This window comes from Lolium rigidum, unplaced genomic scaffold, assembly GCF_022539505.1.
Source record: "Lolium rigidum isolate FL_2022 unplaced genomic scaffold, APGP_CSIRO_Lrig_0.1 contig_4106_1, whole genome shotgun sequence".
In the NCBI taxonomy this organism is placed as follows: Eukaryota; Viridiplantae; Streptophyta; class Magnoliopsida; order Poales; family Poaceae; genus Lolium; species Lolium rigidum.
Genome location: NW_025900491.1, coordinates 171857 through 181707, shown reverse-complemented (window position 1 = coordinate 181707; position 9851 = coordinate 171857). Strand labels below are relative to the sequence as shown.

Below are 9851 nucleotides of genomic sequence, written 5' to 3'. Positions count from 1 at the left end.
CGGCACCGGCCACACCTGCCCAGACCGACCCGGCCGGGCCGGGAGGTTTAGGTCGCACTACGTCACGTACGGCAATTTGCGGCACTTTGATGCAGGCACTTTTATAACGTGCCGTTAATGATAGGTTTAGGCGGCATTTATTCTCAATAGTGCCACTGATGATCATTTAATTACCGGCTGTTAGAAAAAAGTGCCGCCAATGCTGGAGAAGCACAGGCAGAACTGAATGTGCCGCTAATTTTTCGATGATTAACGGCAGCATCTAAAAAGTGCCGCAAAAGTTAGGAGGATTAGCGGCAGTTTTTAATCTGCCTTTGTTGTATGGATGGACGGGTCAAGTCTATTGAGAAAAGTCAACAGCCTTACCCATTCTCTCACCTCACCGCACGAACGCTCGCTACCTGCCTTCACACTCCTCGCTCCCGTCCCCCCTCGCGCCGCCATGCCGGAGGACGTCGAGATGAACGACTCCGCAGCTCCCGCGATCGCCGACGTCCCCGCGCCTGCGCCCGCTCTCTCTACCTTGCAACGTGAGTAGCCTCTCGTCTCCCAGTGCCCCTCCCCCAAAACCCTAGATCAGCTTCCGGCGCCGTGGGCGCTGGACGGGAGGTAGCTAACGCTTGTATTCCTGGCGGTGCGTGCAGATCTGAAGGAGATCGCGGCGGTGATCGAGGCCGGGTCGCTGACCAAGGAGGTGCGCCGGATCTCCCGCGCCGTCCGCCTCACCGTCGCCCTCCGCCGCCGCCTCGCCCCCCGCGACGTCGCGGCCTTCCTCGCCTTCGCGCTGCCCTCTTCCTCCGATGCCTTCGCCCACCTCTCCCCGCTCCTGCCCAAGGTATTTTCAGCACGCAACTTCAGTGCGCTCCTGTTATCACCAGATTTTGGCTAAATCACGAGGTGGGCCGCGGTCAAGATGGGCTTGGAAGATTACACGTGGAAGATCTCTGAAGCGGCCTTGTTTGGGGAATTTGGGCTATATTGCCCATGTATCTTTAATTACCATAGATTGTATTTAGATTAAAAGTTAGAGTTTATCTCGTGCACGGTTTAGTGCACGCCCACCTTAGAAAGTCCGCCGGACTATAAATATGTACCTAGGGTTTATGGAATAAACAACAACACAACGTTCACCCCAAAACAAACCAATCTCGGCGCATCGCCAACTCCTTCGTCTCGAGGGTTTCAATCAGGTAAGCGACATGCTGCCTAGATCGCATCTTGCGATCTAGGCAGCACAAGCCCCACGTTGTTCATGTGTTGCCCGTACTGAAGCGTCTTTGATGGCGGGCAACGTAGTTATCATAGATGTGTTAGGGTTAGCATAGTTCTTCGTATAACATGCTTACGTAGTGCAACCCTTGCATATCTAGCCGCCCTCACGCCTATCTCAGGTGTGGGGGCGGCACCCTGCTTGTTCATCATTTAGTAGATCTGATCCGTTACGATTGCTCCTTGCTCTGCAAGGATTAGTTTAATATCTGTAATAGTTAGGCCTTACAAAGGGGGGGAGGATCCAGTGGCACGTAGGGTGGCGTTCGCAAGTCCTAAACAGGATGCTCCGAGGATCAGCGTCATGTTGGTTTTTTGGCCTTGTTTAGGATCGGCTTACGAGCACCGTGCGTGGCCGCGAGGCCCAACCTGGAGTAGGATGATCCGATTATGCGGTGAAAACCCTAAATCGTCGTAGATCTAATTAGCTTTATCTTGATCAAGCAGGATCACCAAGTATTCGTGCACCCCGCACGAATCATGGGTGGATCGGCTCTTTGAGCCGATTCACAGGATAACCTGAGAGCCGATCGAGGCTCGTATTTAATGTTTACGTGTATGCCATGCAGGAACTAAGCGAGGCATCCCCATCACCTTCCTGACCAGGTATAGGTCAGGTGGCACGCCCTTGCACTTCGCATCGCCGCGTGTGACCGAGAAGAGCATTGCGGGCCGTCGCTCGGAGGGGTCTCAGCCAGCCGCAGCTCTAGGCTCTTCCCGGCTCTACCGTGTTGACGGTCGCTGCCCGCCGGTGGGTTTTGGCGGTCAACACATTCTGGCACGCCCGGTGGGACAACCTTCAACATCCACCACATCGCCATCTACATCCAAGATGGCGGGAAGCACTCCGGTCAAATACGAGGACCTGCCTGATGACCTCAAGAAGAAGCACGACGAAATCAAGGCAGTCCTCGAAGCCGAACTCATCGGCTCCCTCCCCCGAACCCGCTCTCATGGCGTCAGGTGGAAGGGTTTCACACCTGAAGGCGCACTCGACGGAGTGGACCTGTCCACCCCGTCAGAAGAACGCACCAGGTCGCTGAAATACGAGGATCTACCCGAGGAGCTCAAGGAGAAGCATGACGAGATCAAGGCAACCCTCGGAGCCGAGCCCATCGGCTCCTCTGAGAAGATCTGGCCCCACGAGATCAAACTCGATAGAGACTCAAGTCCGTCGCCCGGCGTCAACATGGTGGATCTCAGCCACTCCATAGGCCAGCCAAAGTCCTCCTTTGGTGTCAACATGGCAGGGCTTGCAAGCCGCCGTGGCAAAGACGAAGCAGAAAGCAGTCACTCCCGTGGCAACGATAAAGAGGAGGCCGATCCATGCGACCGGCCCCAAGATGATGACAGGCAGTACCTGACGGGGGAGCGAATAAGACGCGTGCGGTATCAGCGTCCACTCTCCGAGCGCCTCCTCCACAAATATGAGCAGCAGCACGACCGACGTCGGCACTACGACGTAGATGATGAAAGGAATTGTCGGTCTGATGCAGAGGTCAGGAGGTACCGTCAATATGATAGGAGCGACGACGGGTACAATCGTCGCGCTGAAAGAAGGTCTAGGGGGCAGGATAACATGGATAGGCACTGGAGCTGTCCGTTCTTCAAACATTGCTGGGACTCAGGAATGAGCCGATTGCCAACAATCGAGAATTGCCCAGAATGCAAACAGAGGAAGAAGGACGCCGCTAACGTGTCCGTTTTCGAGCGTCTAGGGCCTCTCCCATCTCGGAGCAAGCATGCTGAGCCCGCTCGGGTGGAAGATCTCGAGGAACTAGAGGACGATGATGAAGAAGATAAATGTCGTCGGCCCAGGTGGTGCCCTGATGGGCTCAGCCGCTCCCAAAAGCGAAGGGTTCAACGTCTGCGTGGGTTGGAAGAAGCTGAGAGATTGTACCTGCACACGCTAAGGAAGGCGCGGCCTGATCTGGCTGCCAAAGTTCAGCGAACCCTGGACGAAGAAGGCCGGCCACAGAGAAAGGAGTGGCGCCCCAGACAGAAGAAAGCCGATGATGATACATCGGCTGGCACGAATATGGTGTTTATCCTCCCTTCAGAGTTCAGTGCTCCAGGTTTAGATGAGACATCCGTGGCACAACTTGACTGCGGCCCACGGCCGGTTATCTTTGAGAAGCCACGAGATAAGAGCTACAGGCATCTGAAGGCCCTATATTTGCGAGGATATATCGATGGGAGGCCTGTGAACAAGATGCTGGTGGACACCGGAGCGGCAGTTAACATCATGCCGTACTCTATGCTACGTCGGTTGGGACGCTCTAGCTCGGATCTAATCAAGACCAATGTGACATTGAGCGATTTCAACGGCCAAGCGTCTGAGGCACAAGGAGTTCTGAACGTGGATCTGACCGTAGGAAGGAAAACTATCCCTACAACGTTCTTCATCGTCGATAGCACGAGCAGTTATGCTGTGCTGCTGGGAAGAGATTGGATCCACGCCAACTGCTGTATTCCTTCCACGATGCACCAATGCATAATACAGTGGGATGGAGACGAGGTAGAGGTCGTCCAGGCCGATGATTCAGCTGAAGTTTCAACGGCTGGCATGAATGCATGGGAAGCAGCAGGCCAAGAACCCCTCTCAGGCATCAACTTAGACGACTGCGAACACATCGATGTGACAAGGGGAAGGGTTAAGCTGGTTTTATCCACTGGCCTGACCATGTAGTTGAAGCGAAGCAACGTGCAATTTGGCGAGGCTGATCCTTGTGATCGGCCCCAAAGATCTATGAAGGGACATTACAGAGCCTTCAGTCAGCGCTCCAATCATTATGGAGGCCGATCTCGACAATTGGCCAAGATTATCCTCACCACATGTTCTGCTTGTGTTCGCCATTGACCCTATCAGGAGCCGACTTGCGAATTACAGAGCCGATATCTGCCATTCTTTAACAGATTCGGCTCGGGGGGCACCTAAACACGGGAGCAGATACAGAGGCCAGAAGATGCAGAGGTACATGTGTGCAATGAAATACTGGGGGCCGATAGGAGAGAATCGGCCGGTAAAAAAAAAACAACAAATTTTTTTACAGCCGATGCAAGGGCATCGACTTTAGAATTGGGAAACAGCCGATGCGCAGCCATCGACTTTAGTGGAATTATGTGATGTGTATCGAGTATCTACCAGATCCAGGCCAACGGTGGTGCCTTCTGTTGCTTCGAGGGAATTTCTTCAGCAGCTTCGAGCCGATCCGGGTCTCTGAACGTTTTATCGAGGATTTCCAATCTCTGGGGCTAGTTCATTTGAAACGGAAGATTATCGACTATCCGAGGAAGAAAGAGGATCGGTTTTTGGCGCATTTTCTCTGACATTCTCGCCTCAAGTAAGGCTCGGGGGGCAGCAGGCTCGAGCAAGGCTCGGGGGGCAGCAGGCCTGATGGATGCTCTGTTTTACTCTGTTTAAAGAGCCGATGAGGATATCATCGGCTGCTCCTTCGTTACAACCTTCTTCATAATGATGAGTACTGAAGAGGATTATTGTATTTGGTTGGAAAAGTTCAAAGGTTTCCCTGAAGATTCTGCACTTTCCACCAGGTTTAGAAAATCATCAGTTGAAGAAGGAAAAGGTGGATTTCAAAGAACCGATGCGGTGCTATCGGCTCAATTCGCATTGGCAAAGGGGACGAATCGGCAAGGTCAGTAGGAGAGGGAATCGGTTAAATTAGACTCAGAAGAAATCGGCAAAATCAATTCGGGGAAAAGTTCTTCATTAATAAGCCAGATTTCTTACATAGAAGGGCTGATTGCTCTCAAAAGGAAATGCCAGGGGAATACATTGCCCCGTCTGCTACTGCTGGCCCGATGCTAAGACTTTATCTAGGGGCCGCTGCTGCCCTCGTCGCCGTCGTCACCGTCATCACCACTGCCGGCGCTGCTCCCTGCCGGCTCGTCATCGCTGCTCCAGCGGACGCCAACAGGACCCTCGTCGTCTTCATCCTCTTCATCAGCACCGTCGTCACTGTCGACGTCACTGAAGTTCCCGGGCCAGAGGTGACGGCGTTTGGCCGGCGGTTCGTCGGAGGAGCTGTCTTCATCCTCCTCCTCTTCTTCCTCCTCCTTTACCTCCTCGGAGGTGGTGAAGTCTGCCCAGGAGAGGCGATCGTCTTCGCTCTCCTCCACCGCTTCCCCGTCAGCAAGGAAGCGGAGGTCGCTCTCCCCGTCGGTCAGGGATTTGTCATCCTCGGACCTGACGGAGGAGTCATGGTCTTCTTTGTCCCACTTCGTTGGGGCGAGGATGTCGTACGCCGCTTGCGTACCCCACGAGGGCGTCGACTCTCGGATGGGAGAGGACACGTGGGAAAGATCCGATGAAGAAGAAGAGGAAGAGGAAGAGCACATGGTTGCAGGGGAGGGTTTTTTGGAGTACTAATGCGAAGAGGGATGAAGAGGAGAACTGTTCGATGTGGTTAATAAAGGGGATGGGGATTTAATTTTCGAGCAGTTCTCGAGGACGTGGTGCCAAAACTGTCAAATCATGCAGAGAAGTTGGGAAGGCAAGTCGCCATGATGAAGCATACTGCGACGGTTCTGCTCTGCCACGACATGACCCCTCGGGAGGATACAGAGTGGTTTTGAAATTACCATTATCAAAACCAGGGGGGCATGTGTTATCACCAGATTTTGGCTAAATCACGAGGTGGGCCGCGGTCAAGATGGGCTTGGAAGATTACACGTGGAAGATCTCTGAAGCGGCCTTGTTTGGGGAATTTGGGCTATATTGCCCATGTATCTTTAATTACCATAGATTGTATTTAGATTAAAAGTTAGAGTTTATCTCGTGCACGGTTTAGTGCACGCCCACCTTAGAAAGTCCGCCGGACTATAAATATGTACCTAGGGTTTATGGAATAAACAACAACACAACGTTCACCCCAAAACAAACCAATCTCGGCGCATCGCCAACTCCTTCGTCTCGAGGGTTTCAATCGGGTAGCGACATGCTGCCTAGATCGCATCTTGCGATCTAGGCAGCACAAGCCCCACGTTGTTCATGCGTTGCCCGTACTTGAAGCGTCTTTGATGGCGGGCAACGTAGTTATCATAGATGTGTTAGGGTTAGCATAGTTCTTCGTATAACATGCTTACGTAGTGCAACCCTTGCATATCTAGCCGCCCTCACGCCTATCTCAGGTGTGGGGCGGCACCCTGCTTGTTCATCATTTAGTAGATCTGATCCGTTACGATTGCTCCTTGCTCGCAAGGATTAGTTTAATATCTGCAATAGTTAGGCCTTACAAAGGGGAGGATCCGAGTGGCACGTAGGGTGGCGTTCGCAAGTCCTAAACAGGATGCTCCGAGGATCAGCGTCATGTTGGTTTTTTGGCCTTGTTTAGGATCGGCTTACGAGCACCGTGCGTGGCCGCGAGGCCCAACCTCGGAGTAGGATGATCCGATTATGCGGTGAAAACCCTAAATCGTCGTAGATCTAATTAGCTTTATCTTGATCAAGCAGGATCACCAAGTATTCGTGCACCCCGCACGAATCATGGGTGGATCGGCTCTTTGAGCCGATTCACGAGATAACCTGAGAGCCGATCGAGGCTCGTATTTAATGTTTACGTGTATGCCATGCGGGAACTAAGCGAGGCATCCCCATCACCTTCCCGACCAGGTATAGGTCAGGTGGCACGCCCTTGCACTTCGCATCGCCGCGTGTGACCAGAAGAGCATTGCGGGCCGTCGCTCGGAGGGGTCTCAGCCAGCCGCAGCTCTAGGCTCTTCCCGGCTCTACCGTGTTGACGGTCGCTGCCCGCCGGTGGGTTTTGGCGGTCAACACATTCTAATTCTCGAGGGTAAACCAGCAATTATGCCTGAATCTGATGGAACACAAAGGATTTGGGCGTCGCATGCTATATTTGTTTGTCTGAATGTGTCTTGGTTGTCAAATCGCATGGTAGATCATTCTGGATTGATTGGCTTTTTACAAGCGAATGGAAAACCATAATCTAGATAATCGTTGTAAAGCAGTACTGTCGCCGTATGATTATGCGGTACAAGCATCCGAGTTTTCACTATTGAAGTTCACGACGAACCTGGTTCCTTCGTTCCGATGCTTAATTGGTATTCCGCAAATTCGTAGTTTGAAATTGGTGCATAGAGGTTTAAACTTCTTCCACTTTCATTCTGCACACATTCAAAAATTGAAGCTGGAAGGCTTCTCTTGCTCGAGAGATTTTTGACATTTCATCTTAATGTTACCATTTTTAAGAAGATGGAAGTGAGATGGATGTTGATACTGCGGCTCCGGTAGCTCAAGTTTCAATCAAGCATGGTCTCCCGAGAGATTGAAATATACTTGCTACTTGCTTGTGTTGATTTTCCTTATTGATCACAAGAAGTACGATGAGGTATGTCATGGAATTTCCTCCACTTCATCATCATTTGTGAAGCATACCAATTTGATTTTCTCTCCAGGCTAAAACATCTGCCAACGCTAGCATTGCTCGTCTGAAGAATCTCAATAGGAGGACTGTTGATGTTTTGGCTTCTAGGCTATACTCGTATTACTCATATGCACATGAACTCACCAACAGCCTTGCTGAAATTCGTGGGTGAGTTATTCCAACAGATATGCTCTTGTGTCTCCGAGTAACCGAGTAAGCTCCTTTTCCTGTTTGATCCTGCTTTCATGTGCCTCATACAATTGGTGCTCTGCATAACTCTCCTGGGGTTGCACGACATGGCAACTTTGCACCGTGATGAGCTTGGCCAGGTTGTTCCGAGACACTAGTCTTCAATTTCAGACTTGTAACTTAAATATTGTCAAGTCATGTGGTTGACTTTTGGTTTCCATGGCAGGAAACACTTCTTAACCTGCTTCTTCGCAATTACCTGCACTACAACTTGTCCGACCAGGCAGAAAAACTTAGGTTAAAGGCACCACGTTTTGAAGCACATTCCAATCAGCGAGGTAACTATCATTCATCAAGTAGTTTATTTTCTCTCCTGTATGTATGCCAAGTTGTTACGAGTTGAATTGGAATTGCAATATGCTTTTATTGTACTGTGCCGAGGCTGGTTATCGATTTAATGATGAATGGCCTATGAAATTGTCGTTTGCTTTTGTAGAGATCTTATTGTAGACCCAGTACTAACCACTCTACTTCTACCACAGTTGTACTTGGCCTATGAAATTGTCGTTTGCTTTTGTAGAGATCTTATTGTAGACCAGTACTAACCTCTCTACTTCTACCATAGTTCTACTTGGCCTATGAAATTGCCATTTGCTTTTGTAGAGATCTTATTGTAGACCAGTACTAACCTCTTTACTTCTACCACAGTTACTGCGGTATCTGGTCTACTTGGGCAAAATTAGAACAATTCGGCTGGAATACACTGATGTTAAAGGGAGCCTCTTGCAAGCTGCACGCAAAGCACCCACTGCAGCTCGTGGATTCCGCATTCAGTGCAATAAATGGGCTATAAATATATCATTCATCATATATTTACTCTTTCTCTAAAATTTCTTATAGTAGCTCAGAAAACATTGATGTGGCATACTTTTTGATGATGTAGATTTTGTTGCTGGTCTTGTATTACTAGTTCTTTCACTTGCACTCATTATATTAAGAATAGCAAATTGGCTCAAACACAAATCTTTAGCTCCAACTACTAATTAGTTATAAGTTTTTTTTGTACAAGATTTAAATATTGAAAAACTGTCGCATGATACTTCCTGAGGTATGTTTTTGTTGCTTCCTATAACTGACTCTCCTTTTTTATCTTCAGGTTTGTACTTCTAAAATGAACTTGGTCGACGAGGTTTGGAAGATTATGTCTCCGGACCGAATAAAATCAGTCCTGCTGATGTGAGTGTCTTCCCTCGATCAGTGCTGTTAAATATTATTGAAATCTGCACTCTTACTACTGCAACATAAGAAATCTTATTATGCTCGATTTAATGGTCATGGCAACAATTCCTTAAATCCCTTAAAACGTTATCATAGTATGTTAACCTTATCGTAGCGGTGAGATGGTCTAGCTTTTCAACTGGGAATCGTGGAATAACTTAAGCAATTTATGATACGAATTTAAGAAGTTGACCTGGTGTATTTTGATAACCTGTTATAACATGTGCACTTCATAATGTAGATAGGATTTCAACAGATAAAAAAAGGTATACAAGTTGCAGTTCATAATGTAGAGAACATGGGTTTTGAAGTATGTAGTTCTCATGGTTTTCTTAGACTAGTTTTTAAGGGTATCACGTGGCCTTGTCTTTTTTAAAATAGACGGGAACTTGTTTACGTATTCGAGAGATGGTTGAAATCCTCCCAGGTTGATATATTGGCTGCAGTAGGCTAAACATTACTTGTGAAGGTAAACACAACGCTAGTTGACATTGGCACCGAAGGTGGTATTTCTCTCTTTGGTCATGCTCTACTGCTAGACCAATTGATCACTATGTGCTATATTTTCTTAATGCTGTGAGAGAAATTCAGTATTCATATCAATTGTTTATGTTGAGGTAGACATGTATCGAGGCACTGGGAGCTGCTGATTTTTCAAGTTCATATTAAGTTGATGTGAACTGTAAGGTTTACTGCTGCTTGATGTTCTAG

The 9851-nt window shown here is 49.1% G+C and overlaps 1 pseudogene; it reads left to right on the top strand.

The window, feature by feature from the left end:
* Positions 1-442: 442 nt before the first annotated feature.
* On the top strand, positions 443-8963 carry LOC124681372 (annotated as a pseudogene).
* The last annotated feature ends 888 nt before the right edge of the window (positions 8964-9851 follow it).